The 15632-nt window shown below is 49.2% G+C and overlaps 1 protein-coding gene across 3 annotated transcripts in view; it reads right to left on the bottom strand.

The window, feature by feature from the left end:
- The window catches only part of ADCK1 (aarF domain containing kinase 1), a 154541-nt gene that overhangs the window by 136760 nt on the left and 2149 nt on the right, over positions 1–15632 (bottom strand). The window contains exon 1 of one of the 3 annotated variants that reach the window (XM_012476902.3): positions 662–941. The exons of the other annotated variants lie outside the window; for them this stretch is intronic. The gene's annotated coding sequence lies outside the window, so the exon portion shown is untranslated. Of the gene's footprint in view, positions 1–661; positions 942–15632 lie in introns of those variants that run through there. 3 annotated transcript variants of the gene reach the window in all.

The raw sequence follows: 15632 nt of genomic DNA, 5'->3' as shown, positions 1-15632 counted from the left end.
CAAATCCCCAAGCCCGGCTAATATTTTTTATATCATTTTTGTAGAGATGGGGTGTCTCTATGTTGCCCAGGTTGGTCTTGAACTCCTGGGCTCAAATGATCTTCCCACCTCAGTCTCCCAAAGTGCTGGGATTACAGGCATGAGCCACTGCACCTGGGCAAGGATTCTTTTTGGACAAGAAAGCATAGTGACTGACATTATGCACTCTGGAGTCTGATCAGCCCAGGTTTGAGGCCACTTAAAAACTGGGTGATCATAGGCAAGCTGCTAAATCTCTCTGAACCGCGTGATGGTTGTGGCTTGATAGAGTGGTGAGAAATGAGACAAATCATGTAAAATGTTTAGCAAGGTGCCACCTACACAGTAAGAACTCGAGAGTGGCAGATGCTATTATCCTCCACTATTAGCGTTAGTAGTAATATCATTATTATTACTTCCTCATCCAATGCCAGGCTTTAACCAATGCTCCCTTGACTATCAGCTCCCAGAGGAATTCTGCACACCCTACTTCCAACATTCCAGCTGGCCCCCAATTAACTCAACCCTTTCTCCTTGCTCTCTACACTCAGCCTGCGGTATTTTCTGCTGAAAGGGGCAACAGGCTCACCCTCTACTTTGTTTCCACCAAGACACACATTCCTAATCAGATTCAGAAGCCAACCTTAAATTAGACTGAGTGACTTCAGCTCCATACACAGCTTCCTTCTTCAGTCAAGATCGTGGGAGTGATCCAGGGACCCTTCCTGTGAGCATCCAGAGAAGCCCACATTAAGAAGGCAGTATGAAGCCACCGTGGGTAAAGAACACAGCCTCCGGTCACCTTGAGTAAGTCACAACTTCTTGCAGCCTCCACACAATTATCTATGAAGGGGAGTTCTTGAGAGTACCCGCCTTCTTCGAGATGAGATTTTGATGGATAGAAAAAAAAAAAAGAAAAAGAAAAAGAAAAAGAAAAAAAAACAAAAGAAAACAGAAAAAAAAAAGAGTACCCACCTTCCAGGGTCATTGTAAGAATTAACTGGCCAGGAACAGTGGCTCATGCCTATAAGCCCAGCACTTTGGGAGGCCAAGGTGAAAGCGTTGTTTGAGTCCTGGAGTTTGAGACTAGCCTGAAGAACACAGCAAGACCTCAACTCTACAAACAATAAAAAAGTTAGCTGGTCATGGTGGTGTGTCCCTGATCTCCCAGCTACTCGGGAGGCTGAGGTGGGAGGATCACTTGAGCCTGGAAGGTCAAGACTGTAGTGAGTGTAGTGATGAGTGCCACTGTACTTACCCTAGGCAACAGAGCAAGATATAAAAAAGTCATTAACTGAATGCTGCTTTAAGGCAATACCTGACACACCTAGTAAATGAGATTCTCCTGTAATTTTTTCTTTTTTTGAGACAGAGTCTCACTCTGTCACCCAGGCTGAAGTGCAGTGATGTAATCTTGGCTCACTGAAACCACCGCCTCTTGGGTTCAAGCAATTCTCCTGCCTCAGCCTCCCAAGTAGCTGGGACTACAGGCACAAGCCACCATGCCCAGCTAATTTTTTTTGTATTTTTATTAGAGATGAGGTTTCACCACATTGGTCAGGCTGGTTTCAAATTCCAGGCCTCAAGTGATCCTCCCACCTTGGACTCCCAAAGTGCTAGGATGACTATGTAAGCCACCACGCCCAGCCCCTCTTGTGATTTTAAAACTCATTTCTTTATCTCTGAAAAGCCAAAGAGTTTATGTACAACTTCTAGCACCTAAGGAACCAGGATTTGGCATAACCTCCAACAATTAATAAACACGGATGCTGAGCACAGTGGCTCACACCCATAATTCCAGCATTTTGGGAGACCAGCAGGTGGATCACTTACGGTCAGGAGTTCGAGACCAGCCTGGCCAATATGGTGAAACTCTGTCTCTACCAAAATTACAAAAATTAGCTGGTCGTGGTGGCAGGCTTCTGTAATCCCAGCTACTCAGGAGGCTGAGGCAGGAGAACTGCTTGAACCCAGGAGGTGGTAGTTGCAGTGAGCCAAAAGGGTGCCACTGCACTCTGGCCTGGACAACAAGAGCGAAACTCCGTCTCAAAAAAAATTTTTTTTTAATTACAAAATAAAAATAGGCCGGGTGCAGTGGCTCACACCTGTAATCCCAGCACTTTGGGAGGCTGAGGCAGGTGACTCGCCTGAGGTCAGGAGTTCAAGACCAGCCTGGCCAACATGGTGAAACCCCATCTTAAAATAAATAAATAAATGAAAATAATAATAAAAAATAAATAAAAATAAGCCAGGCACAGTGGCTCACGCCTGTAATCCCAGCACTTTGGGAGGCCGAGGCATGCGGATCATGAGGTCAAGAGATCAAAACCATCCTGGCCAACATGGTGAAACCCCCTCTCTCCTAAAAAACACAAAAATTAGCTAGGTGTGGTGGCATGCGCCTGTAGTCCTAGCTACTCGGGAGGCTGAGGCAGGAGAAATGCTTGAACCCAGGAGGCGGAGGCTGCAGTGAGCCGAGATCGTGCCACTGCACTCTAGCCTGGCGCTTGGCGACAGAGCAAGACTCTGTCTCAAAAAAATAAATAAATAAATAAAAATAAACAGGGGAAGTAGGCCATCATATTTTGCCTGAACTACTCAACCACTCTCTATTCCAACCTGACTTCCCCACATCCCGTCTAACCTTCACTCTGCCATTCAAGTTATCATGGTCATCCTCAAGTGTATTTATACCATCCCTATCACCTCTCCACCTACCACAAAGCCCAAATTCCTTGCAAGACACTCAAGGCCCACCAAATTCTCATCCCAACTTACCTTTCCAGCTTTTACCAACCAAAACATATCTCCACACTCAATCCCTCATTATCCTTCCATGAAGGTTTTTGTGAGCCAATCACTCAGAATTCCTCATTCATTCTTCACTAGTCTCATTATATACTACTTTCATCAGTAATGATCCGGTCTTGTATCTGCCTTCTCCACTAGATACAAAGGGAAGAATCTGTTAACAAATAAATGAATAAATAAGTGTAGTGGGCCAGGTGCGGTGGCTCACACCTGTAATCCAAACACTTTGGGAGGCCGATGCAGGCAGATCACCTGAGGTCAGGAGTTCAAGACCAGCGTGGCCAACATGGTGAAACCCTATCTCTACTAAAAATACAAAAGTTAGCAAGGCATGGTGGCAGGCTCCCGTAATCCCAGCTACTTGGGAGGCTGAGGCAGGAGAATCACTTGAACCCGGGAGGCGGAGGTTGCAGTGAGCCGAGATTGCGCCATTGCAATCCAGCTTAGGCAACAAGAGTGACACCCTGTCACACACATAAAAAAAAAGTGTAGTGAATGTCTACAATTTTATGTTGCCTTGGCATCCACTTTGAACATAGCTTTAACTTTCTAAGGCCAGAGGCATGTCAAACCCTTGACAGTTTCCATTTCTCTACCTCCTTCCAGTTCCTCCATGTGATGGATCCAGACACCTGGTTTAGACAATGCTTCCCGGTGACCACCGTCCTCTGGGACAGTTACCTACAACCTACTCTGATCACCCCACTGACCTGCACACTCTGCATGGACTATGCGAATATACCACAGTGGCCACCCTTCAGTCACTGTGTGACTCCACAGAACCTATGCCTGCTTATCATAAACCCACCAATTAGAACTCCCCATGAGAAATCTGCTTGGCTAACATTCTGAACTCCAAAACAGGCTTTGGTACACAGGTCCCCTCTCCTGCTCTCTCTCTCCTCCTCACTCCCACCCACCTGCCGATTGAACTACCTGCTGTCTCCAGGCTTCCCATCCGCTCTCATAGGCACCCTCTTCCCCAGTGGATCTGTCAGGGAAGGCTTCTGTTATTTTCTGTGTTTTGTGGTACTGCCTGTGTCTGTGTGTCATTTGACCAACACTCCTGAAGCCAACCTCTGTCCTAGTCAGGTCTCTCTTAGAGAGTGGCTATCCTAGGCCAGACGTGGTGGCTCATGCCTATAATCCCAGCACTTTGGGAGGCCAAGGTGGGTGGATCATCTGAGGTCAGGAGTTTCAGACCAGCCTGAGCAACATGGTAAAACACCATCTACTAAGAATACAAAAATTAGCTCGGTGTAAGGGTGTCCACCTGTAGTCCCCACTACTCAGGAGGCTGAGGCACAAGAATCGCTTAAACCCAGGAGGAGGAGGTTGCAGTGAGCCGTGATCGTGCCACTGTACTCTGGCCGGGTGACAAAGCGAGACTTCATCTAAAAAAAATTAAAAGAGTGGCTATCTTGGTGGGAATAACCTGGACACAAGTCAGACAAGCCACAGGGCATCTGCCAGTGTAAACGAGTGAAAACCTAGGCACAAGTCAGACACAGGCGTTAGGCTGTCCAGCAGGGTAAAGATGTACTCCACGAAAGGCATACCGTAAGAGTTCACGACCAAAGCCCTTGGATTCCAGGCAGGGCAGAGCTAGATCTCTTTCCAGAGAGAGACCTCAAGACCAAATTAAAGGCAAGTACAACAATAATACCACCGATAATTGAAACCACCTCCAAAAATTATGGCAATAAGAAAAATCTGCCGTAGGTTTGCTTCTGACCTCCAATCTGTCCTTGGTCACTCCTGGGGGTAGACCAAGCTAACTTTGGGAGGAATATAGTTTATAGTTTAATGTGAAAACAAGGATGATAACAGTCCCTCCCGAAAACTAATCTCTCTTGCTCAGAGATCTAAAGCCATCTTTGTAAAAATAATAAGGCTGGATGCAGTGAGCAGCTCACACCTGTAATCCCAACACTTTGGGAGGCGGAGGCTGGTGGATCACCTGAGGTCAGGAGTTCCAAATCAGCCTGGCCAACATGGTGAAATGCTGTCCCTACTGAAAACACAAAAATTAGCCAGGTGCGGTAGTGGGCACCTGTAATCCCAGATACTCGGGAGGCTGAGGCAGGGAATCGCTTGAACCCGGGAGGCAGAGGTTGCAGTGAGCCGAGACTGCACCACTGCACTCCAGCCCAGGTGACAGAGCGAGACTCTGTCTTAAAAAAAAAAAAAGCCACAAGAATAGGATTATGGGAGGAACCAGAACTCTGCTAAAATGTAGCATAGTTTCTACAATCCCTTACTGCTCAAGAGTCATGTGACCAAAGGTCACAAGATTTGTGACTTTCCTAATTGTTCTCATAGAATGTATAAACATCAGTACTGCAGGACCTAAGATTGGGTGGGTGAGGGGTTTGAGATGTTTCTCAGACTGAACCCCCTGGACAAGGTCTTACATGGTCTGACTCTCAATTTCCTCTAGGGTCTCAGACCCTGCCACTTTCCCCTTCACTCATTCCACTCCAAATGCACTGGCCTCTGTGCCATTCCTCAAACATGCCAGGCATACCCTCACCTCCCAGAGCTTTTGCACTTGCTGTTCTCTGTCTAGAACAGAGGTTGACAAATGTTTTTCTATCAAGAGCCAATTAAGAGACATTTTTGGGCCAGGCATGGTGGCTTAGGCCTGTAATCCCAGCACTTTGGGAGGCTGAGGCAGGTGGATCACTTGAGGTTAGGAATTTGAGACCATCCTGGCTAATATGGTGAAACCCCATCTCTCCTAAAAATACAAAAATTAGCCAGGCGTGGTGGTGGGTCCCTGTAATCCCAGCTACTTGGAAGGCTGAGGCAGGAGAAATGTTTGAACCCAGGAGGTAGAAGTTGCAGTGAGCCAAGATCATGCCACTGTGCTCCAGCCTGGGCAAGAGAGCAAGACTCCATCTCAAAAATAAGTCATTTTTGGCTTTGCATTCTATAACATCTCTGATGAAACTACTCAACTCTGCATTGTGCCACAAGGCAACCACAGATGATGTATAAAGTTATAGGTGTGGCCAGAATTGGCCCTCAGGCTATCATTTGCCAAACCCTGGCCTAGCACATAGGAGGCCCTTCAAAAGCATTTACTGAAAGAATGAATCAATGAATGGATAAATTATACCCAGTGAGGACTGAGGCTTGTGCAGAGCAAGGAACAATACAGGTCCCAGGTGAAAACCACATGCACCCACCAACACCCCATCCCACCCCTAACGCCACCTCCCAGCCTTTGCCTCCCATGGACCCCCTCTTCCTTTTACACCAACCTCCTGTTTGTCCTGTATGCAATGAGGCCACCCCTACCTTTCAGACCTCAGGGTAGGGAAGTGACAGCAGACACAATTCTCAAGACTCTGATTTCGTGCAAATGTCCTCAGTAATAAAAGAGGTGGAAATTAAAATACATAAAATAGATGATACAGGAGCCAAATGGCATCTAAATAGACTGGAGCTGGAGTTTTCCATAAGGTGTCCCTGAGTCTTTAACATGCAAATGAGTTGCTTCCCTCAGGGTATTTTAAAAGACGCTGTCAGGTGTGAAATATGTCTGTCAACGAAAAACACCTTTCATTATTAAACTCTTTGTTAATGAATCACCTACCCTGTTCTGTTTACTTGCCTTTTTGACTTTCACCTGAGTCCCCTCTCCTAACAGTGCATACCTTACAGGGGGTCTGAGGCCACCAAGACCCTTAAACCTAATTGCTAGATAATAACACTAGCAATAACTAGCCTTTATATTAAAATAGAGCCCTTTACACTCAGCTCATTAGCTATTCCACACAACCCAGTGAGAAGAGACAAATATTATTACCGTCCCCAGGTATAAATGAGGAAACCAAGGAACAGAGAGGCTGAGTGATTTGTCCCGGGTGGCTCAGCTAGTAAAATGGCTAAGAGCTTGAGCAGGGCCTTTCCACTCATTCCAAGTATTCAGCCTTCTCCTTATGACAGGTAACCTCTTTGATAGGGACACGTGCACTCCTGTTCGCTAAAGTTCTTACTACTGTTTGTTCTCAAGTAAATGCAACAGTTGCTGTGAGCAGGGACTATGATTTCTGACCCAGTGCCAGGTATATGGGAGGCATTGTTTGTAGCCCCAAAAATCAACAGCATGTCACAAGACCAACCAATGCCTCCCACTAGAAACAAGTCATTTCAATCTATCAAATGTTTAGGAGAGCTGCAAAGCTGACTGTAAGGTTGGCCCAGTCGTGGAGAGTTCGGACACGCCTCCTCCCCTCGCCGGGAGCTCGGACAGGCCTTCCTCCCCTCGCCGGGAGCTCGGACATGCCCCCTCCCCTCCCCGGGAGCTCAGACACACCTCCTTCCATCCGGGTCCCACTCCCCTCCATTTTGTCCCACCCACCTTGGCCACAGCCAATCGGATGCCTCCACTCCCTATAAAACCCCGTGCCTGAGAGGAGTCCGTGCGACTTCTCCGGCCCTTCCTGTCTGGACCGCAGAAGCTCGTCCGGGAGCCTGAATAAATTCCCTTGCATTGGATTATTTTCGTGCTGGCCTCAGTTTCTCCATTTCGTCTTCGGTGAAAACAGACCTTACAGATGGCGAGCCAGCCAGGAGGGAGTTGTAAGACCCCTCCCCGGGGAAACTGACTCCTAAACGCAGAGCCGGACCGGAAGCTGCTGTTTGTTTCACCACAAGGTAAGACTTCTGTTACCCACTACCTCACCTGCTGCTTTCAGGGAGTCCCTGTCAGGAAACCGCTGCGCAGCGTCAGGGATTCCCACTGCCGCGGGGTCCGTGACCCCCGGCTTCCCTGCTGCGGGGTCCGTGACCCCCAGCTTCCCTCCCCACGGGTCCGTGACCCCGGCAGGCCTCCCGCCGCGAGTCCGTGGCTCCGGCTTCCCTCCCTTCCTTCCCCACGGGTCCGTGACCCCAGGAGGCCTCCCGCCGCAAGTCCGTAAGGACTCCGGCTTCCTTCCCCATGAGTCCGTGACTCCAGTTTAGGACCTGAGTGTAAGAGGAGACGTCCCTACACTCTTGTTCTCTCCCCGTGAGGGGTAAATTTAGGGTCAGGAATTTGAGGGAGACGTCCCCACTTTCCTGAACCCTCACCAGCAACCGAGGTGTGGGTACTCAGAAGCCCTGTTTAAGCAGCCCTGCCTCACGGCAGAGCCAAACCCCCGGCTCATACCAAATTTGTTGTTGTAAATTAGCCCATTTGGCATAAAAGGCTCCCGTTTTCTAAAAAACTGTATTTTCGTTTTTTTTTTTCTTTTTCTGTCTCTCTTAGCTTTCTCTCTTTCTCCCTTTCAAAATGGTGGCTGTACCACGCCCTTAAGATGGTGGCCGCTTTACACTTTTAATCCTATCCTGCGCCACGCCCTTAAGATGGTGGCCGCTTTACACTTTTAATTCTATCCTGTGCCACGCCCTTAGGTGGTGGCCGCCTAACACTTTTAGTCCTATCCTGTGCCACGCCCTTAAGGTGGTGGCCGCCTAACACTTTTAGTCTTATCCTGTGCCACGCCCTTAAGATGGTGGCCGCTTTACACTTTCAATTCTATCCTGTGCCTCGCCCTTAAGGTGGTGGCCGCCTTACACTTTTAGTCCTATCCTGTGCCTCGCCCTTAAGACACTTTTAATCCTGTCCTTCTTTCTTTCTGCCTAATTCCAATGCAAATGAGTGAGTGAGTTTATGTGTAGTCCCACAGCATAACAGCTGCGGGGCTTGTGTGGGCCTCAACCCGCGGTTCCACAGGGACGTGACCAGGAAAGCATCAGCCTGGCCTCCCATCTGGGGGGCACCCACCCTTTGTTTGTCAGTCTTGCATGTAGTACTGTGTTTATTGTAGCCATGTGGCACATAGCCCTGGCCATGTCTTTTCTTGGTTTTTGCCTAATTATGATTATTATAAACGTGCAGGCTTTCTGGTATCTTCGTTCCCAACCCAACCTCTGTTCCTCTTGCACCACCACCAAGGTACTTCTAGCCAAAGAAACCTCCTCTCTGCCCTTAGCCCCTCCACCTTCCTCTTCTTTTTCTGACCCTAATGCGCCTGAGGAGCTCTCCTTTCCACTGGCCCGCCCCAATGATCCTCCACCTTATGATAAACCTCAAACCCCTTCAGCTCCTCCACCTTCTAATTACAACCTGGCCTCACCTGTTAGTCCTCACACCCGCTCACACGGTGCTCCCAAAGACAAGGCCTCCCTCCTTTGCCCCCTCCGTGAGGTGGCCGGAGCAGAGGGCATTGTCCGAGTGCATGTTCCCTTCTCCCTCTCTGACCTATCGGCCATTGAGAAATGTCTAGGTTCTTTTTCCACCAACCCTACTGCTTACACCAAGGAATTCCGTTACCTTACTCAGGCATATGATTTAACCTGGCATGACACGTTTGTCATCCTATCCTCCACCCTCACCCCAGACAAGCGTGACCGGATTTTTACAGCAGCCTGGGAACACGCTAATCAGGAACATCTTACTGATAACCAGATGCCAGTAGGTACGGCAGCGGTCCCAGAGGCCGACCCTAATTGGGACTATCAGGACGGTCGAGATGGCCGCCGCCGCCGAGACCAGATGTTACGGTGCCTCCTGGTGGGCATGCAAAACGCAGCTCAAAAGGTAGTCAATTACGATAAGTTAAGGGAAATAACTCAGGGACCTGATGAAAACCCAGCCATCTTTCTTGACCGCTTAACTAATGCTATGATCCTCCATACACGGCTGGATCTGGCCTCCTCAATAGGAGCTACGGCCCTAGCCACCCACTTCATCTCCCAGTCGGCGGCTGATATAAGGAGGAAACTTAAAAAGGCTGAGGAGGGCCCCCAGACTCCCATGCGAGACCTGGTAAACATGGCATTTAAAGTTTTTAATGGCCGAGAGGATAAAGCTGAGGCCACCCGACAGGCCCACTTAAGGCGAAAGGTTGGCCTCCAAACCCAAGCTCTGGTAGCAGCCCTGAGGCCGGCAGCACACCAAACATCTGGTGAGGGAGGTCCAGCGAAACGCTTCCGAAATGTTTTAAGGGTCCCACCCGGGTCCTGTTATAAATGTGGTCGAGAAGGACATTGGGCCCGGGAGTGCCCCCGTCCTCGACCACCCCCTGGACCTTGCCCAAATTGCAAACAGACTGGACACTGGAAGGTTGATTGCCCAACCCGGACCAAAGGCCGACTCCCCGCACCTCTATGTGAGGAGCAGGCCAGTCCACAGGAAGCAATCCCTTCACCTGAATTTCTTGGCCTTCTGGATGACTGATGCAGCCCGGACTCGAGGACCCCCATCACCCTTGCTGAGCCCAGGGTAACGCTGCAGGTAGCGGGTAAGTCCATTTCCTTCTTAGTGGACACGGGGGCTACCTACTCTGTATTACTTTCCTACTCAGGTCCTAGCATACCTTCCCAGGTCTCGGTCATGGGAGTTGATGGAAGGCTTTCCTATCCCAACCAAACCCCTCCCCTAACCTGTCTCCTCGAGGGACACCCCTTCTCTCACTCCTTTTTAATCATACCCTCATGCCCAGTTCCCTTACTAGGATGAGATATTCTCCAGATTGTAGGGGCCACCCTCCAACTCACTAATCTCACATACATGAAGTCAAACCCCTCACATACACACCTCCTACTGTCTCTTCTAACGGAGGCTACACCCTGTCCAAACCCTACGACCCAACTCCCTATCCCTCTGGATGTAGTCAATCCCTTGGTGTGGGATACTTCCAAGCCTGTAGTGGCAAGACATCACACACCAGTTAAAATACTTCTCAAAAACGCTACTCGTTTTCCCTCACGTCCTCAGTTTCCTATTTCAAAGACCCACCGTCAGGGCCTGAAGCCTATCATCGCTCGACTCCTAGCCCAGGGACTCCTTATTCCTACCAGTTCCCCTTGTAACACTCCTATATTACCAGTCCAAAAACCGTCCGGCGACTATCGCTTAGTTCAGGACCTACGCCTTATCAACGAGGCAGTAGTACCCCTGCATCCGGTAGTCCCCAACCCATATACTTTGTTATCTAACATTCCCTCCAATACCTCCCACTTCACAGTTCTGGACCTCAAGGATGCCTTCTTTACCATCCCTCTACACCCTGAGTCGTATTTTCTCTTTGCTTTCACCTGGACTGATCCAGACACTAATCTGTCACAACAGCTTACCTGGACAGTTTTGCCCCAAGGATTCAGAGACAGTCCCCATATTTTTGGGCAGGCCTTAGCAACTGACCTCAGCTCCTGCCCTCTCCAACCCAGTTTCCTCCTACAATATGTGGACGACCTTTTACTCTGTAGTCCTTCCCTCTCCCTGTCTCAACAGCATACAGCCACTCTTCTTAACTTTCTGGGATCTAAAGGATACCGAGTATCCCCTTCCAAGGTGCAGTTGTCAGTCACCTCAATAGTTTACTTAGGCATACGCCTCACCCCTACAACCAAGAGCCTAACGACAGACAGGAAAAAGGCACTCCTTTCACTACAGCCTCCAGAGACAGCAGACCAAATTCTCTCCTTTTTAGGGTTTGTAGGATTTTTCCGCCATTGGATACCTAATTTTGCCTCCCTGGCTAAACCTCTGTATGTAGCGGCTAAAGACACACCCACAGGACCCCTCTCCCACCCTGGGGTAGTAAAATAGGCTTTTAAAACCCTACAAACTGCCTTGTCCACGTCACCTCCACTCCAATTACCCGATCTGAACCGCCCCTTCCATTTGTTCACTGATGAAAGACAGGGAATCGCAGTTGGAGTCTTAACCCAGCCCCTAGGCCCTGTATATCATCCAGTAGCCTATTTATCAAAGCAACTTGACCCCACAGTCAGGGGGTGGCAGCCTTGCCTGCGGGCTTTGGGAGCCGCAACAGAACTCACTAAGGAATCCCTAAAACTTACTTTAGGCCAGCCCATCTCGGTATTTTCTCCCCATCGGCTCACTGACCTTCTCTCCCATAAGTCTCTCGCACACCTAGGACCTTCTCAGTTACAAGAGTTTCATTTACTTTTCATTGAAAATCCTTCAGTTAGTCTTCATCCTTCTTCTCCACTCAACCCTGCTACTTTACTTCCCCTTCCATCCCACTCCCCTTCCCCAATTCATTCCTGTCCTGAACTAATAGAGGCATTTGCTAAACCACGAGAGGGTCTATCTAGTCTTCCACTCCCCAGCCCCGACTTTACCTTATATGTAGATGGGAGTTCAGTAATAACGGCCGAGGGACGGTGAAAAGCAGCCTATGCTGTAGTTACAGATTCAGCCACCCTCGAGGCACGCCAACTCCCTGATGGGACAACATCCCAAAAGGCAGAGCTCATTGCCTTAACCCGAGCTCTCACACTAGCAAAAGGGAAATGGGCAAATATCTATACAGACTCCAAGTATGCTTTCCTTATTACTCATTGTCACTCTGCCCTTTGGAAAGAGCGAGGATTCCTTACCATAAAGGGGACCCCCATAGTCAATGCCACCCATATCTCAAACCTCTTGCAGGCTCTGTTACTCCCCAAAGAGGTTGCTGTCATCCACTGTCGGGGGCACCGGACCCAGCAGGATCCCATTTCTCGGGGCAATGCAAGGGCAGATGCGGTAGCGAAGGCTCTAACCAGTACCAGGCCAGCTCCCGCTCCAGTCCTGTTCCTTACCACAGCCACATTGCCAGTGTACTCGCCATCGGAAAGACAGGACCTTATGTTAAGGGGTGGAACCAAGTCTGACCAGGGCTGGATCTTCCTAAATAATAAGATCACCCTTCCACGGGAACAGGCTCCTAAAATTATTGCCAAAATCCACCAATCCTTACATATAGGGCCCAAAGCGTTACACCGCTTTGTGCAACCCCTCTTTTATTCACCAGGTTTGCAACAGACAATTGAGCAGGTACACAAAACATGCGTTACTTGCTCTAAGGTCTCATCTCAGGGAAGCTTGAGACTGCAGTTTCCCACCCACCAAATGCGTGGCAATCTGCCGGCTCAGGATTGGCAAATTGATTTCACCCATATGCCCACTCACAAAAAACTTCGCTACCTCCTAACCTTTGTAGATACCTTTTCAGGTTGGATTGAAGCCTTCCCTACCTCTCATGAAACAGCAGATACGGTAGCATCCATTCTTATTCAAGAGATCATCCCCCGCTTTGGCCTACCTGCCACCATCCAGTCAGACAACGGTCCAGCATTCATAGCCCAGGTAGTCCAGCTGGTCGTCAAGTCTCTCAACATCTCCTGGAAACTACACATCCCCTACCACCCTCAGTCATCGGCCAGCCCCTACTATGCCTGGCAGTTCTACTTGCAGGAATCCTGGAAACAAGGCCCCACCACTAGAACCCAATACAGCACTACCAGCTCGTATGTGAGAAGTTGGACGTGTCCGACTCTTCAGTCGAGGTGCCAGCCGACTGACCTGTCCCCCTTACTTCACCCCTATTCAGCAGGAAGTAGTCAGAAAGAGCGGCGCCCTCTATCTATCATCAAAAGGTCGGAATGTAAGGTTGGCCGAGTCGTGGAGAGTTCGGACACGCCTCCTCCCCTCGCCGGGAGCTCGGACAGGCCTTCCTCCCCTCGCCGGGAGCTCGGACATGCCCCCTCCCCTCCCCGGGAGCTCAGACACACCTCCTTCCATCCGGGTCCCACTCCCCTCCATTTTGTCCCACCCACCTTGGCCACAGCCAATCGGATGCCTCCACTCCCTATAAAACCCCGTGCCTGAGAGGAGTCCGTGCGACTTCTCCGGCCCTTCCTGTCCGGACCGCAGAACCTCGTCCGGGAGCCTGAATAAATTCCCTTGCATTGGATTATTTTCGTGCTGGCCTCAGTTTCTCCGTTTTGTCTTCGGTGAAAACAGACCTTACACTGACATAGCTGTTTTATTGTCAAATCAATGACTAGAATGGAATCCATCTCGCTGGACCACAGGAACACCCCAGTGGATCATGAAATCAAGCAACAGGAGAGTCTAGAACATTCTACAAATGGGAAGTTGATGTTCACACGAAATGTCCATCCCCTCGACTGAACTAAATGGGAAACCAAGCACTTACTGTTCATCAGAGTCAATAAGGGGCTAGGCCTTTTCAGTTTCCATCCATTGGCAGCCCTTTCCCTAGCTCACATTTCAGGACTAAAGGCCTGGAATCACCTCTCCCCATTTGGTTCACAAATGAGAATTACCCCAGAGAAAAGGCAATTAGGTCTCTAGTTCCATGAAAAGCGACCATGGCCTCCTCCCATTTCCTAGAGAGACTATTAGACCAATGAGCATTATTTCTTCTAGTCTGCCCCAAAACTGAAAAAAGACCCAAAAATACCCTTGGAGAGAGTGATTGGGTCTTCAGAAGAACCTGATCCCTGATATGGATAGAAAGCACCCAAGGTGGAGGATGCCATCATGCCTCAAGTCTGGAAAGACGCCAAAGTCAATAGCAAGGGACTGTGTGACGTTGGCCTGAGTAGGTTTACAGTTGGCCCTCCCTAAGATAGAAATGTAGTCCAATGCAGGAACCAAATTTTAATCAAACTCCCTTTCCTAGTATTTGATGCCCAAGCACCCAAGGTGCTTAAATCAATGCTGATTAAATAAAGGAATCCTAGGCCGGGCGTGGTGGCTCACGCCTGTAATCCAAACACTTTGGAGGCCAAGGCAGGCGGATCATCTGAGGTCGGGAGTTCAAGACCAGCCTGACCAACATGGTGAAACCCCGTCTTTAAAAAAAAAAAAAGAAGAAGAAGGAATCCTGGGAGGCTGAGGCAGAAGAATCACTTGAACCTGGGAGGCGGAGGCTGCAGTGAGCCGAGATCGTGCCACTGCACTCCAGCCTGGGTGACAGAGCCAGACTCCGTCTCAAAATAAATGAATGAATGAATGAATGAATGAATGAATCCCTGACTGACGCCAAGATCCCAGAGTAGACAATGAAAATAAGTCTCACCCAGGCAAGGAATGGAAATTCTCCGTTCAGTCCATCCTAAGGAAGGCGGACTGAAGGAGAACAGGGCAAAGCCAGATGCAAAGAACAAGCAGCAGGTAAGAGAAGAATGAGTGAGCTTCCAACAGGAGAGCTACAGTGCCAAGCACTTACTAGCTCATGTAACGCACACAACTAGATTCCAAGGTACATGCTATTGCAGCTTCAATCTATGGATAAAGAAGCAGTGTTTTAGAAAAGGTAGAAAACTTGGCCAAGGAGCTAGTAAGTGATAGAGCCAGAACATGAATCCATGTATGACTGCTCCCACCAAGACAGCAAAAAGTGCACACGAACAAGCAGCTTGCTGGGCCCTGAAACAGGCCACTGGAGTCCTTGCCACATGGAAATCTTTTCCTTTTTTTTTTTAAGACGAGGTTTCACCATGTTGGTCAGGCTGGTCTTGAACTCCCAACCTCAGGTGATCTGCCCGCCTTGGCCTCCAAAGTGATTGGATTACAGGTGTGAGCCACCACGCCCGGCCTAGCCACATGGAAATCTTAACCCGGGAGGCATATTCAGTGAGCTACCCTGACGAAGAGATGGATGGTTGACCCAACTAATATTCTTTTTTTTTTTTTTTTTTTTTTGATACAGGGTCTTGCTCAGTCGCCCAGGCTAGAGTGCAGTGGTACGATCTCGGCTCACTGCAGCCTCCATCTCCTGGATTCAAGCAATTCTCCTCCTCAGCCTCCTGAGTTGCTGGGACTACAGGCACACAACACTACACCCAGCTAATTTTTTTGTATTTTTGGTAAAGACAGGGTTTCACCATGTTGGCCAGGCTGGTATGACCTCAAGTGATTCACCCACCTCAGCCTACCAAAGTGTTGGGATTACAGGTATGAGCCACCGAGCCTGGCCCCAACTAAT

This window comes from Aotus nancymaae, unplaced genomic scaffold (genome assembly GCF_030222135.1).
Source record: "Aotus nancymaae isolate 86718 unplaced genomic scaffold, 86718_ANA_hifiasm-v0.15.2.pri h1tg000011l, whole genome shotgun sequence".
NCBI lineage: Eukaryota > Metazoa > Chordata > Mammalia > Primates > Aotidae > Aotus > Aotus nancymaae.
Note: the sequence above shows the minus strand (reverse complement) of the source record. Positions and strands in the feature narration are given on the sequence as shown.